Consider the following 17,304-nt stretch of genomic DNA (forward strand, 5'->3'; position numbering starts at 1 on the left):
AGCAGTAACCGATCAAACAACTGCGCCAGACACTTGTTGTATATAGGCATTACCGACCGCAGCAACGTATTCTGCCTGTTTACATGTGTTTGTATTTCAGTATGCAGGCTTATATGTTCCTTTGACGCTTCAGTGTATTAATATGTTAAATTCTTCAAACACGATATTTTCTGGCAGCTGAAGTTGAATGAAACTAAGAATCCATCAACATCGCTCCGAGATACTCGATTTCTATCGACTCAGCTACTCTCATCAACCACTTAGTGGAGGCTTCTTAGAGTGAGAATCGTTGTTCGAAATGAGGTGACATCGTCAGAAGCGAAGGTAGCATTCTTATAAGAAGCCATTCACTGTCAACGTCGTTAAGTATAGGGTAATAACGTTCTTAGAAACTTTTTATGAAATGCTGAGAGTCTTCAAATGATCCCTGCCCGATGCAAAGTTTGGCTGGTGACTCAAAACGTTAATAAATGAAGTGTAATGCGCTAAAGAGTAGTTTCGCTATCGTTTGATCACGCGATCAGCAGTCAGTCACTGGAATCACTCACTAATCTCAAGTATATAAGAGTTTCTGCCTCGGACAATTTGAAATAAAACTATCATATAAAATTGTTCATGCGCTTGGTAAATGTTAGATCCAGATTTAATGGAAGAAAAGGGAGGACGAACATTATGGTTCAGCCTGTCCTCGACGACAAGGTCATTAGAGACGTAGTAGTTGGTTGGGATAGGGAAAAAAAATCGGTAGTGTCGTTACCAAGGTAATCATCTGGGCATTTCCTCAAGCGATTTAGGGAATCCACGACAACCTGACTATGGATGGTCAACCCCCGTCCTCCCGATACCAATCTAGTGTCTACCACTGAGATGGAATGAGTGAGCACATCTTACAACATGCATTGATGAAAACTGTAATGGAAGGTATACAGAAACGAAAAAATCGCAGACGCAAGCTTAATTATTACAGTTTTCATCTTCCAGGACGTTTCAATTCAGCGCACACTCCGCTGCAGAGTGAAAATCTCATTCTGGAAACATCCCCCAGCCTGTGGCTAAGCCATGTCTCCGCAATATCCTTTCTTCCAGGAGTGCTGGTTCTGCAAGGTTTGTAGGAGAGCTTCTGTAAAGTTTGGAAGGTAGCAGACGAGGTACTGGCAGAAGTAAAGCTGTGAGGACGGGGCGTGAGTCGTGCTTGGGTAGCTCAGACGGTAGAGCACCTACCCGCGAAAGGCAAAGGTCTCGAGTTCGAGTCTCGGTCCGGCACACAGTTTTAATGTGCCAGGAAGTTTCATATCAGCGCACACTCCGCTGCAGAGTGAAAATCTCATTCTTAATTATTATTATCGAATGCAAATCGTGGAGGATGTTGGCGAAGTAGGGAAGATGACCAGCAGGCGGCAGGAATGGAGAAGTGCACGAAACTAAACCTTGCGGATGACGACCGAAACAATAAGAATAACGGTATCTACGAACGCTGATTTTCTGCTTGACTTTTCTTCCGCTCAAATTTACTTTGTAATTTCACTTCATGTCGGTTTACTATATCAATCTCGTAATTCTCGGACTCTTCTGCCAGCCATTGCAGAGACCCTTGTTTCCTCTAGAGATGAAATTCACCCTAGAATGTGATGTAGGTGCAACAGTTCATTTTACATAACACCATCGATCACTCTTCTGTGTATTACCGCACTTGAAACTGAATTCAATATTTGAAAGCATACATGTATCCTCGTGACAACAGCGTTTCATATGAAATTTTCATATCATATTAAACGCTTCAGTTTTGTTTTGAGTGGATACATCTTCGGTAAAACTGTGAGCCAAGACCACACAAACTGTTACTGTACAGAATGCTGGTTGCGTAAGTCGTCGATGAGAGTATCTCATACGATCTGGAAATCTTACAATGATATCAGATAATTACCAGTAGCACGGTACACACCGTTAGCATGTCTTGCAGGCGGTTGTCACAGTGAGATAACATTTCGCTCACTACAAGAACTTTCGCCGAATGTTGAGTCCATGAATTTGCGGTACTTACAGCACAACTTGTAAGGAGTAAATACTGAATTCTATATCGATTCATAGAACCTAATTATGCAGTTGAACAATCTAACGCCTCTGTGAGATGAAGGATACAGAAGAACTACTACGAAAAGTGGACTAACCTGAGAAATATATAGCGATGAAGCATTTGTACGGTTTTCACAGTATTCATGTCACGTAGAATTTTCTTTATCGTCACTGGATCTTTGTTCCAAATGTAACCACTCATATATCCATATTAAGTCTCTATCCATGATCAAAAACGCATGAGCACATACACTCTGTTGGTAAATAAACTGAACCAGAAGCACGTGACCGATTCTACGATACTACACTGACGGAAAAAAATCACAACACCCAAAATTAATTAATGTAGAGTAATGAAATTTCGGGACTACATTTGTTTAGGTAAAATATTTAAGTGACTTACATTACACAATCACAGCTTAATGATACCGTGAGATAACCCATTGCAAATGTGAAAAACTGGCACATTAATAACAGGTGAAACCGGCAGACGGTTGAATGCATGCATTAGTTCAGACGTTCTTTGCACAAGTTTTTAGCATGGATAGGGACTGCAACTGCTGTGTTCGGATGCAGGCTGAGTTGGCATCCCTTCGCTCCCAGCTTCAGGCAGTGTTGGCTTCGGTCACACAGCTTGAGGCTGTTGCCAATGGGCATCACTGTGGGGGTCCGGATGGGGGTTTGTCGGGGACGGCCAGCTCGTCCCACGCATCCCCCGATCGGACTACGACTGTGGTTGCCCGGGATACTGCCCGCATTGAGGCTGATCCCTCACCTGTGGTAGAGTGGGAGGTCGTCTCAAGGTGTGGCAGGGGGCGAAAGACATTCCGGAGGGCTGAACGGAAGGCCTCTCCAGTTTGTCTGACGAACCGGTTTCAGGCTCTGTCTCAGGCTGATACTGATCTTCAGCCTGACATGGCTGCTTGTCCTGTTCCAGAGGTTGCCCCTCAGTCTGCAAGATCCGGGCAGTCGCAGAGGGTGGGCTTACTGGTAGTTGGGAGCTCCAACGTGAGGCGCGTAATGGGGCCCCTTAGGGATATGGCAGCAAGGGAGGGGAAGAAAACCAAAGTGCACTCCGTGTGCATACCGGGGGGAGTCATTCCAGATGTGGAAAGGGTCCTTCCGGATGCCATGAAGGGTACAGGGTGCACCCATCTGCAGGTGGTCGCTCATGTCGGCACCAATGATGTGTGTCGCTATGGATCGGAGGAAATCCTCTCTGGCTTCCGGCGGCTATCTGATTTGGTGAAGACTGCCAGTCTCGCTAGCGGGATGAAAGCAGAGCTCACCATCTGCAGCATCGTCGACAGGACTGACTGCGGACCTTTGGTACAGAGCCGAGTGGAGGGTCTGAATCAGAGGCTGAGACGGTTCTGCGACAATGTGGGCTGCAGATTCCTCGACTTGCGCCATAGGGTGGTGGGGTTTCGGGTTCCGCTGGATAGGTCAGGAGTCCACTACACGCAACAAGCGGCTACACGGGTAGCAGGGGTTGTGTGGCGTGGGCTGGGCGGTTTTTTAGGTTAGATGGCCTCGGGCAAGTGCAGAAAGGGCAACAGCCTCAACGGGTGCGGGGCAAAGTCAGGACATGCGGGGACCAAGCAGCAATCGGTATTGTAATTGTAAACTGTCGAAGCTGCGTTGGTAAAGTACCGGAACTTCAAGCGCTGATAGAAAGCACCGAAGCTGAAATCGTTATAGGTACAGAAAGCTGGCTGAAGCCAGAGATAAATTCTGCCGAAATTTTTACAAAGGCACAGACGGTGTTTAGAAAGGATAGATTGCATGCAACCGGTGGTGGAGTGTTCGTCGCTGTTAGTAGTAGTTTATCCTGTAGTGAAGTAGAAGTGGATAGTTCCTGTGAATTATTATGGGTGGAGGTTACACTCAACAACCGAGCTAGGTTAATAATTGGCTCCTTTTACCGACCCCCCGACTCAGCAGCATTAGTGGCAGAACAACTGAGAGAAAATTTGGAATACATTTCACATAAATTTTCTCAGCATGTTATGGTCTTAGGTGGAGATTTCAATTTACCAGATATAGACTGGGACACTCAGATGTTTAGGACGGGTGGTAGGGACAGAGCATCGAGTGACATTATACTGAGTGCGCTATCCGAAAATTACCTCGAGCAATTAAACAGAGAACCGACTCGTGGAGATAACATCTTGGACCTACTGATAACAAACAGACCCGAACTTTTCGACTCTGTAAGAGCAGAACAGGGAATCAGTGATCATAAGGCCGTTGCAGCATCCCTGAATATGGAAGTTAATAGGAATATAAAAAAAGGGAGGAAGGTTTATCTGTTTAGCAAGAGTAATAGAAGGCAGATTTCAGACTACCTAACAGATCAAAACGAAAATTTCTGTTCAGACACTGACAATGTTGAGTGTTTATGGAAAAAGTTCAAGGCAATCGTAGAATGCGTTTTAGACAGGTACGTGCCGAGCAAAACTGTGAGGGACGGGAAAAACCCACCGTGGTACAACAACAAAGTTAGGAAACTACTGCGAAAGCAAAGAGAGCTTCACTCCAAGTTTAAACGCAGCCAAAACCTCTCAGACAAACAGAAGCTAAACGATGTCAAAGTTAGCGTAAGGAGGGCTATGCGTGAAGCGTTCAGTGAATTCGAAAGTAAAATACTAGGTACCGACTTGACAGAAAATCCTAGGAAGTTCTGGTCTTACGTTAAATCAGTAAGTGGCTCGAAACATCATGTCCAGACACTCCGGGATGATGATGGCATTGAAACAGAGGATGACAAGCGTAAAGCTGAAATACTAAACACCTTTTTCCAAAGCTGTTTCACCAACGAAAAAATGGCTGACATTGAAATAAGTGTCCAAGGAATAGAAAAGCAACTGGAATCACTCAACAGAGGAAAGTCCACTGGACCTGACGGGATACCAATTCGATTCTACACAGAGTACGCGAAAGAACTTGCCCCCCTTCTAACAGCCGTGTGCCGCAAGTCTCTAGAGGAACGGAAGGTTCCAAATGATTGGAAAAGAGCACAGGTAGTCCCAGTCTTCAAGAAGGGTCGTCGAGCAGATGCGCAAAACTATAGACCTATCTCTCTGACGTCGATCTGTTGTAGAATTTTAGAACATGTCTTTTGCTCGAGTATCATGTCGTTTTTGGAAACTCAGAATCTACTATGTAGGAATCAACATGGATTCCGGAAACAGCGATCGTGTGAAACCCAACTCGCTTTATTTGTTCATGAGACCCAGAAAATATTAGATACAGGCTCCCAGGTAGATGCCATTTTCCTTGACTTCCGGAAGGCGTTCGATACAGTTCCGCACTGTCGCCTGATAAACAAAGTAAGAGCCTACGGAATATCAGACCAGCTGTGTGGCTGGATTGAAGAGTTTTTAGCAAACAGAACACAGCATGTTGTTCTCAATGGAGAGACATCTACAGACGTTAAAGTAACCTCTGGCGTGCCACAGGGGAGTGTTATGGGACCATTGCTTTTCACAATATATATAAATGACCTAGTAGATAGTGTCGGAAGTTCCATGCGGCTTTTCGCGGATGATGCTGTAGTATACAGAGAAGTTGCAGCATTAGAAAATTGTAGCGAAATGCAGGAAGATCTGCAGCGGATAGGCACTTGGTGCAGGGAGTGGCAACTGACCCTTAACATAGACAAATGTAATGTATTGCGAATACATAGAAAGAAGGATCCTTTATTGTATGATTATATGATAGCGGAACAAACACTGGTAGCAGTTACTTCTGTAAAATATCTGGGAGTATGCGTGCGGAACGATTTGAAGTGGAATGATCATATAAAATTAATTGTTGGTAAGGCGGGTACCAGGTTGAGATTCATTGGGAGAGTCCTTAGAAAATGTAGTGCATCAACAAAGGAGGTGGCTTACAAAACACTCGTTCGACCTATACTTGAGTATTGCTCATCAGTGTGGGATCCGTACCAGATCGGGTTGACGGAGGAGATAGAGAAGATCCAAAGAAGAGCGGCGCGTTTCGTCACAGGGTTATTTGGTAACCGTGATAGCGTTACGGAGATGTTTAACAAACTCAAGTGGCAGACTCTGCAAGAGAGGCGCTCTGCATCGCGGTGTAGCTTGCTCGCCAGGTTTCGAGAGGGTGCGTTTCTGGATGAGGTATCGAATATATTGCTTCCCCCTACTTATACCTCCCGAGGAGATCACGAATGTAAAATTAGAGAGATTAGAGCGCGCACAGAGGCTTTCAGACAGTCGTTCTTCCCGCGAACCATACGCGACTGGAACAGGAAAGGGAGATAATGACAGTGGCACGTAAAGTGCCCTCCGCCACACACCGTTGGGTGGCTTGCGGAGTATAAATGTAGATGTAGATGTAGAAACGTGCATGCATTGTCTAGTACAGGTGCCATTTGTCAGTTTGTGCGGTGGGCTTTCATGCCTGTTGCAGTTGGTCAGTCAATACATCGACAGTTAATGCTGTTTGTGGATGACGCTAGAGTTCGATGCTGTGTCATATGTGTTCGACTGGAGACACATATAGTGGTCGAGAAGGCCAAAGCAACATGCCGACATTCTGTAGAGCATGTTGGGTCACGACAGCGGTATGAGGGCGAGCGTTATCCTCTTGGAAAACACCCCTTGGGGCGTGTCACCAAACCCGCCGATTGCAAAGTGTGACCGATTCACATAAATTGTTAAAATTCATGGATCGTGTGTAATGGAACTTGAAATTTTTTGTAGCAAGGAAAGTATTTCTTTGTAACTACGGAAATCGCAGTTTTTAGTTAATATGAAAGCTGTGTTTGCTCTTAAAATGTTTGACACGTGCTGAATAATAGTTTACGTCACTGGAGGAAATTTAATTCGCCGGCTTGCGGCGTTCCGAGAATTTCTGGCGCTGATGACCACTTTCTGTGGCGACCGGCCTGCTAACTGGGCGACCCTCCATGTCGACCGTCATCACAGCAAAAAACAGCTCCGTTCTCCCAATGAAACCGAAAGGTTTTACCGCTCAGCTGAGCATCAACATTTACTCTGCAATTCAAAACTGTTAATTTTACTCTGACTTAAAGGATTTGTAACCATGCGACCATGCGTAACCTAACAGAACGTAAACTTAATTTTAAGGCTGCTAATTTATTATGGACCTCTTTCCAAAGAGATATGTGGATCGGAGCTTGTTTTGCGCTTATTTCGACACGCAGTGCAGGGGAACACACTGTACAATCGCTTCATTGCCTACCGTACAGTTTTATCCGTACCTGAGCATTGCGACGACAGACCCCTGTAAAAAATATTGCTTCTAAGAAGATTTGAGGTCGCCAGCTCTAAAGGAGCAATTTAACTTCACTGTTTCTGGAATTATTATACTTCAGTACGTAATGAATTTACGTTGATAAAATTTGTTTGAATTTTCTTATTTGGAATCAAGATGGATGCAAGCTGTGAGATTATGACTAACTTCTTGTAATATGATCATTATTAAGAAATGAGAATTTTATAACCTGAAATTAATCTCGAGAAAATTATTAGCAAATTCTTTAGTAAAGCGACCTTTGTTTTTCTGTTTAATATTCTTATAATTTTGAAGCTGTTTTTCTGGCTTTGCTAGCTTTCACTAAAATTAAAACAATATTGTATTGTCGTGATTCTGAAACGTTTTTAACGACATTTTGATCGCTTGAATTTACACAAAATCAGTCAAAACCAATGCAAATAAATGAGAATATAGTTTTTTGGAAATTTCATTGAAATAACCTGGAACAGAATTTTTAAAGTAACAGTTTCTATTCAGAAAATGAACACATGAGAAACTGACTGTAATATTCATTTACAATCCTATGCACTTAGAGTTAGTAAAGAAGTTCTTGCTTTAGTGAACTTAGCGGTGTTAATGCTGTAGCAAAATTCTATCATAGACTGATCTTGATCAATCCTGCTTTGAAGAGTAGTAATTTCCTGAGATGACTTTAGAATACTTTCATACCAATAACCACATTTTTAACAATTTTTACCACTTAATATCGCCTGATATGATCCGCTACGAACGCAATCCAGGATTCCTCGCCTGTAGCTCTTCTGCGACTTTCTTCGACTTGACTCTTTTCGGTTCTGCCCGTGCACTCTGTGCGCCAAGATCATCCACATAACTGCGGGTTGAAAAGCTATAGTGGATCCTCTTCCTTTCTACTTACATTGGCAAAAAAATTCACGTTTCTCAGTTAAGTCGTGAATGTTACAGTGTTTACATTCATAATAAACATTTATTTGTTTACTCTTAGTTTAATAAACAAATATTCCTTTGTGTTCTGTTAAGCGAATACTTGTAACACCTTAGTGCAGTTGATACCTGACGTTTCGATTTTCAGATGTTTGCTTAAAAAAAGTTACAAATATTTTATCAAATTTACGTTGTATCGTTACAAGTGCTGTTTTTTAATGGTCCTGCGGCGTGTCAAATCACCAGATTGACTTACAGTTTTGCAATCAGGCTGCGTGGAGTAACCACAATAGTAACGAGGACGTGTAATAGGGCTACGAGAGGCTGAGTGTAAGATTTTTTTTAAAAAAAATGTGTCTTTCCATTCCCAGTTTATCGTGAATTTTACAAATGCAGTCTGGACCTCGACTGAACGAAATTTTACCTGTTATAAAAATCCCTATCACGTATTCTCGTTCAAAGTGAGATGCTAATAATGGTGTCTTTGAGTCCTTAGAGACGTTATTGACTGACATCAGCACACTACTTCCAATCTCAAAGGTAACTAACGGTCATGACCGTTACAGCTTCTTTTTAAAGCAAACCTGATTTGCATTCTCGTTTGGGCGCTACTAGTACCACTCTTATGCTACTGGTGTGAGATTTGAACAGACATTCTCTTTCAGATGTAGAAACACGCCTGCCAGAATTCGTTTACGTGCCACAACTCCTTCTTGGTGTTGTGTATTAGCTGTAGTTTTCCTTCACCTGAATTGAAAGACAAAGTAATTTAGATTCTTCATGAAATGAACGGGAATACATGATACAGATTTTTATAACAGGTAAATTTTCGTTCAGTCTAGGTACGGGCTGCGTCTGTAAAATTCACGGTAAATTGGGGATGGAAATATAAACTCATAAAAAAAATTAAGCCTCACCAAATGGCGTAACAGCATGAGGTGTTTTTTCTGACACCTAATATGACTCCTTCGCTAGTGATACTTTGTCTACATGAAAAATATATTGTACCATGTCTCGAATTCTATGCTGACTGTATGTTCCATTGCAGCTGCTACGGTGAGACGGTCTGGGGTTGGAAGGACGTAAGGCAATACTGGTTTCAATGCTACCAAACATTGGAAAGCATGCAAACTCTGTGGTTTATCAGTTGCGTCCTTATTCCTACAGCTGTACCCTTTCTATAATTTTTCTTACAGTTCTAATCGTTTTGAAATGAAATTAATGAAATTTCGTCGATTTAGTTTAACAGAACATTGATTTTGCTTTTCCGTATCGTGTAAAATTGATCATGCGTCTCACCTACTAACAAGAAATATTTTGCGTTTATAGGCAGTGGTAACTGGGCCCTAATCTTGAGAAACTCTGACACTAGCAACTGATAAGCTCTTTATCTCATCAAAATCCTTACCACCTATTTCCCGGCAAGTAAATATTACACGACCCAGGAGTTGAGATGAATGTGCTCATACTAAATGAAACTGTTTGTGTGAAATTCCTAAGAATCTAAGTGGATAACAGATTGATTTGGATAAGTTATAAGACATTTTAATTCTGTCTACTTTGCACTTCAAATTTCTCTTTGTGTTGACCTGGAGTCGGAGTTCCTAGCATACTTGTGCTCGATACTATCCTACGGTACAATGCAGCTAAGATAAAAAAGTATTTTACAGAAGAATGACGTAACAACATAGTGTGTAGCCGATAACCCAGTACCTTTAAGAAACACCTTCAGAGATCTTGTGTTTCTCACACTACATGCCAATACATTTACTTCATAATGATATTTGTGGTTAATGATAAGAGTGAGCGTAGGAGGACCTGTGGAAGTCACGAAAACCTAGAAGTAAAAAATAAATGCATACCGACTTTGCCTCGTTGTCTAGGTTTCAGAGTGTTATTTGATATTTTGATGGGCGAAAGTTGTTAATACCTTTCCGGGAATAATCAGACATGAAGACGGACTTGTAGAAATAAATACTAAAATAAAAGCGTCTCTTATCAACAGCTCATTCTATAATTTATCAGCATATTTTGTTTGCAATAATAATTCCGATTAACACTAGTATTCATATTAAGGTTTTTTTCAACTTTTCCAGTAGGTAGAAGCTGACAACGTTCTCTGAAATCAGGAAACTTATCTAAATGGTTAGTACGAAATAGTACACTAAATAGCGTCTGAGTAATATAAAGGAAAGAGTAGTGGATTTTTGGACGTAACTGTCTTTCTTTGTATAGAGGGTATCCCATTTATCTTGACCACCCCAGATAACTTTTAGTCCAAAAGCAAGACAAAAATGTATCAAGTCAATGTTGTTTAGCTACCAGGGAGACGTTAACCAGGGTACGTGTTTTTCAAATAGGACCCTATATTTTTTATTCAGTAAACCACATCCTCTCCTCAAAACCTGTTCAAAAAGTATTATGTTGCACCGCTTACGGACACATGACGTTATTAAAAAGTAACTATGCTAGTTTTTTTTGACAATTCAAAGTATACGAGTATACACCAGTTTATGTCGTATCCTTGTACGAAGTTAGATAGGCTTAACAAAGGACAGATTTCGACGTAAAACAAATTTTACATCCACAGTATACTGAAAAGAGTAGACAAGACGAAAATGTAACACAGGATACACAGAAGGAGTATCCTATAAAAACCCTACTGGTAACTCACTAAAAAAAGATAAATAGGCGTTGGTACACGTTTGGGGTGCTCTCAGTTCAGTCCGCATTAATGACTATAAGCGTGCGCTTAAATTCGTACTAAAATGTTCTAAAATGTTTCTGTAAGAATTGTTTTAAAGCTGCAGATAGAGAATCGAATATCTGTGCAGTTCTATAAGCACCATCTAGACAGAACATGACAACATTATACAAGAACCAGATGTGGGTATTACAGCCATATGTATAGATACACCAGTATTCAGACAAATAGATATACCTTGTAGTTAAATTGAAGTACATAGTTCGTGCCAAATAGTATGGGTAGAGGTTGTACTTGACAATCGGACTAAACTATTAACTGGATCGTTTTACCAACCCCGCCACTCAGAAGATATAGATGCTGAATAGTTCAAAGAAAGCTTGAGTCTCATTTCAAATAGGTACCCCACTCACACAATTATAGTCGGTGGTGACTTCAATCTGCCCTCGATATGCTGGAAAAATTTAAAGCTGGCGCAGGCATAAAACGCCATCTGAAATCGTACTGAACGCATTTTCAGAAAATTATTTTGAACAATTAGTTCATGAGCCAGCTCGTAGCGTAAATGATTGCGAAAGCATAATTGACCTCTTAGCAACAAATAATCCTCGACAAATGGGGAATATCATGACGAATACAGGGATTAGCGACCACAAGGCAGTTGCTGCTAGGCCGAACACCGCAACACATACAACCAACAAAAAGAAATACAAAGTACATCTATTTAAGAAAGCTGATAAAAATGCTCTTAACGTCTTTTTAAGAGATAGTCTCCATTCTTTCCGATCTGATCACGTAAGCGTAGAAAAGATGTGGAGTGATTTCAAAGGATAGTATCGACGGCAATTGAGAGATATATGCTACATAAATTAATAAGTGATGGTACTGATCCCCCATGGTTCACAAAACGGGTCAGATCGCTATTGCAGAAGCAACGAAAAAGGCATGCCACATTTAAAAGAACGTGAAATCCCCAAGATTGGCAAAGTTTTACAGAAGTTCAAAATACAGCGCGTACTTCAATGCGAGAAGCTTTTAATAATTTCTACAACGAAACTCTGTCTCGGAATCTGGCAAAAAACCCAAAGAGATTCTGGTCATACATTACACCAGTGGCAAGACGCAGTCAGTACCTTCACTGCCCGATAACAACCGTGAAGTCACTGATGGCAGTGCCACTAAAGCAGAGTCATTAAACACGGTTTTCACCAAAGAAGACGAAGTAAATATTCCTGAATTCCAATCAAGAACAACTGCCAAGATGAGAAACATAGAAGCAGATATCCTCGATGTAGCAAAGCAGCTTAAATCACTTAATAAAGGCCTCCGGTCCAGATTGTATACCAGTGAGGTTCCTTTCAGAGTATGCTGATACAATAGCTCCAATTTAGGAGTTAGATACAACCGCTCGCTCAATGAAAGTTCCATACCTAAAGACTGGAAAATTGCTCAAGTTGCACCAATACCCAAGAAGGGAAATAGGAGTAATCCGCTGAATTAGAGGCCCACATCACTAACGTTGATTTGCAGTAGGGTTTTGGAACATGTATTGTGTTCGAACATTATGAACTGCCTCGAAGAAAACGATTTATTTACACAGCACAGATTCAGGAAATAGCGTTCTTGTGAAACGCAACTAGCTCTTTATACTCATGAAGTAATGAGTGCTATCAAAAGGGGGTGTCAAATTGATTCCATACTTTAAGATTTCCAGAAGGCTTTCGACACCGTTCCTCACAAGTCTTCTAACCAAACTGCGTGCCTGTGGAATATCGTCTCAGTTGTGCGACTGGATTCGTGATTTCCTGTCAGAAAGATCACAGTACGTAGTAATAGACGGAAAGTCATCGAGTAAAACAGAAGTAATTTCCGGCGTTCTCCAAGGAAGTGTTATGGGCCCTCTATTGTTCCTGATCTATATTAGCGAAATAAGAGACAATATGAGTAGCCCTCTTAGATTGTTTGCAGATGATGCTGTCATTTACCGCCTTGTAAAGTCATCAGATGACCAAAACGAATTGCAAAATGATTTAGATAATATATCTGCATGGTGCGGAAAGTCACAATTGACCCCGAGTAAAGAAAAGTACTAAAAGAAATCCACTAATTTCGATTACGCGGTAAGTCACACAAATCTTAAGGCTGTAAATTGAACTAAATACTTAGGGATAACAAATACAAATGATCACATAGATAATGTTGTGGGTAGAGCAAACCACAGACTGCGATTCATTGGCAGAACACTTAGAAGGTGCAACAGGTCTACTAAAGAGGCTGCTCAAACCACGCTTGCCCTCCCTATTCTGGAGTATTGCTGTGTGGCATGGGATCCGCATCAGGTGGGACTGACAGATGACATCGAAAAGGTTCAAAGAAGGGCGGCTCATTTTGTACTGTCGCGAAATAGGGGAGATAGTGCCACAGACATGATACGTGAATAGGAGTGAGAATCATTAAAACAAGGCGTTTTTCGTTGCGGCGGGATCTTCTCATGAAATTTCAATCACCAGTTTTCTCCTCCGATTGCGAAAGCATTTTGTTGGCACCCACCTACATAGGGAGAAATGATCATCACGATTAAACAAGCGAAATCAGTGCTCGCATAGAAAAATTTAAGCGCTCGTTTTTCCCACGCGCCGTTCGAGATTGGAACGGTAGAGAGACAGCTTGAAGGTGGTTCATTGAATCCTCTGCCAGGCACTGTAATGTTAATAGCAGGGCTATCACGTAGATGTAGATGTAGATGTGGGAGGTACATAGTGACTTACATTTATAGGCTGAGCGCTCCGTATTCTGCTGAATAGCACGTGGTAATATAGTCAGTTAATTATCCTTTCGTCGTACCCTGGCATTATAATTTCCAAGAGTATTAGATCAGCAGCGAAGGGATCTATATCGGGATGTTGACACTGTTGACGAACTCGTACAGTAATTTATACGTTGTCATATCGTTCGATACCAAAAAGGTTTGGAGGCTGCTTGGGAACTGATGTCCTAGTGTCCCAAGATTACTTACAAGTACGTTTCTGATATATGTTGGGAGGACACTGTAGGACTATATGGTTTGGATCTTCTTCCTCTCCGGAAACACATAGAGGCGTGGCGCTAAAGTTGGGCTGATAGAGGTGTTCATTGAACTTCCAGTGATTATATTACAGCCGTGCTATAAGTGTCGTGAAGCTTCTCGATGTCTGTGTTTTATTATACCATGGTACTTTTTGAGTCGTGAGCTGTGTAAATGTGTAGTGACTGCCTTTGATTTTAGAAGTCCTCGACCATTCATCTTGCCAGTCCGACGACAACCGCTTTCTGAGCATGGTTTAATATCATGTGAGAGGGACTTTATCACATTTAATAGCTCCATGTAGAGTAGCTTGCTTTTCTAGGACATGTGCTTGTTCATTTCTAGGTATCCAGATCTGGAGATAGTTCCTCGACACCCGACGTCGTCATTTGCTGCATTTGTGGCGCTTCTACCAGTATTGTGATGGTGTTTATCAATTGTAGGGCTGACATACCATCAAAGATGATGACTATTGTGTCTGCTGTGGTCGTCTGTGCGAATAGCAGCGCTTCCAAAATGACAGTCATCTCAGCTGACATAATAGTGGAGAGTGGATCCAGCTAGTACAGCCTTGTCGTTTGCTTCGGGATATCCACTAGGCACTACCATTGCCGTCACTAGACTGGGACTCGTACCATACACGCATCGTGACAGTGAGACAAAAAATCCGTTGCCGCTGTGTTAGTTGGGTCCTGGTTTTGATACGTTAAACTGGCCCTGGTATCAATCTGCAAAGTCGTCGTTTCGTATGGCCTGTTGTAGCATGGTAGAAGAGGACTTTCCCACACCTTGTGCCTTAATTACTTCGTGTACTCAGCCGCGACGGGTGGAAGTTGCTTATTTAGCCAATATCTTCCGCACACACAGCAGCATGTTAGAACCCAAATTATTTCATCATGGGACCCATATTCGTCGAAATAGAGCCATAGGAGGAATTTCTTGTAGAAGAATATTCGTCGCAGCTATAAAGTTTCAACCAGTAATGCGTTGCCTGGGATTGTCAAGAACGCCCCAGTAACTATACACAAAGCTTTGTACTGGGTGCTGTAGAGTCTTTGGAGTTTGCTGTCTGACGCTGAACCGCAGCACATGTGTCTATAATCAAAGTGTATCCTTAGCAGAACAGTAATTGCAATACTGTGGTCATTTTTACAATATGGGTGCATGAAGAACTGTAATGTAGTACTTTTAAACGATGTGTTGTGTAAATAGAGCCCAAGCGACACAAGCCCAGCTTTAGATTATATTAGGTTCAGTTTTCGTTCGAGAGATGCAAAAAAATTAGATGGTTGTCGTGAGTGTGGAACGTATCAGAAAGTATAATATAAAAAACATAAAACATCTGAACATAATACTTACTACCCTGATCATTTGTCAGTAGATTGTCAAATAGGTGAATACATTACTGTAAACAGGAACTGCTAATATTTACAGAATTAACACACTGTCAGAATGAAACATTGTTATGCACTTTTAATAGTTTTATCATACACAAAATACCTAATATTGACTGTCGTGACCAAGTGCTGTCAAAACTGAAATCTAAAAGACGTTTTTACATAAGTTGGTCTAGCAGTCCCTGTCAAGATATTCATCTATAGAATAGAAGGAGTTGCCTATCAAAAAGTCTTTAAACTCTGTTTAAACCATGGTTTATCTGAAACCAAGTTTTTAGTGCTGGAAATTTATTGAAAATATGTGCTCCTCAATGTTGGACCCCTTTTTGGACCAAGGTAACAAGGTAAGTGATTTTAGGTCTTTATGGAGACTGTTCTTATACCTCGTATTGATACTATGTATTAAGCTATTGGTTGGAAACAGATATATTGCTTACAATAAATTTCATTAAGGAATAAATATAATGAGAAGCAGTGGTTAGAATTCAAAGTTCTTTGAACAGGTTTCAACATGATGTTCTTGAAATTACACCACAAATGATTCTTATTACACGCTTTTGCGCCCTAAAAAGTTCTGCTCGGTTTGATGAGTTACCCCAGAATGTGATCCCGTATGACATAATTGAATGAAAGTAAGCAAAGTATGCAATTTTTTTATATTTATATCTCCTACGTCTGACTTCATTCTCACTGCAAGTACAGGCTTGTTTAGGCGCTTCATAAATTCTGTGGTATGCCCTTTCCAACTGAATTTATTATCGAATTGCAATCCCAGAAATGTAACACTTGGGGCGCCAAGCTTTGAGGTGCGCCACAGACACTACAACTGTAAGATTTCTATACAGTACCTATCGCAATTAGTAGTGAAAACTGACAGAAGCGAAAGTGTGGGAGGCAAAAGGAGGAAGAGGGCGCGCCAAATGATGAATCGCTTGTGCGCAAAAATGTTCTCGAAGTGGCCCCAGCGTCCACTGTACAGTAAACGCACTGTGTCCTAGTAAAGTAGAGTCAAAGTCAATTTTGTGTTACGTTTCTAATGACGTCATGTTTACGTGAATGGCATAGTGTTATTCGTTTTTAAATAAGTCCTGAGGAGAAGATGTGGAATACCGAGTAGGAAACATAGGGTGCTATTTGAAGAAGAAGTACTTCTGTTCATGTTTCCGTAGCGAACAAAACTATAAGAAAGGCAGTCATAATCACATTTGATTGATAATTTTATATTTTGGTTCTGGGGAAAAAGTTATTTGGCGTGTTGAAGGTAAATGGGACATTCTGCATATACAGGCCGTCCCAGCTCAGCATTCAGTGATGTGACAGGAACGATCATTTAAAGCAAAAAAGTCAAGTACACCTAGGGCCAAAATGCACACCTTAAGAGCTATGAGTACTTCATCGTCGATACTGTAAAAGAAAGCTCTTCTACTGCAAGCTCTTTGCATTCCCTACTTTGTGAGGTGGTGTTATCGATCAAAACAAGAAAAAAACGTTCAGTAAACGTGGGCTCAAAATAGCTCTCAAGAGCTATAAGCACCTGCTCATCTTCACAACTGTGAAACACATCTCTTCTACTGAACGAGTGCTCATAGCTCTTAAGGTATGCATTTTAAGGCCCATGTTCACTAGACAATTTTTTTTCATTTGGTCCATACTACTACCTCCTCTCCAAATTTGGTAAGCAAAGAGCTTGCAGTATAAGAGATTTGTTTTACAGTATCGAAAATGAAGAAGTGCTATAGCTCTTAAGATATGCAGTTTAGAGCCCATTTTTTCTAGATGTTTTTGTTTTGAATGGTATTTCCTGTCATATGCTTGTATATTAACCATTTCCGATGTAGTCAACATAATCGTCTTGAGGG

This window comes from Schistocerca cancellata, chromosome 5 (genome assembly GCF_023864275.1).
Source record: "Schistocerca cancellata isolate TAMUIC-IGC-003103 chromosome 5, iqSchCanc2.1, whole genome shotgun sequence".
Taxonomy (NCBI): domain Eukaryota; kingdom Metazoa; phylum Arthropoda; class Insecta; order Orthoptera; family Acrididae; genus Schistocerca; species Schistocerca cancellata.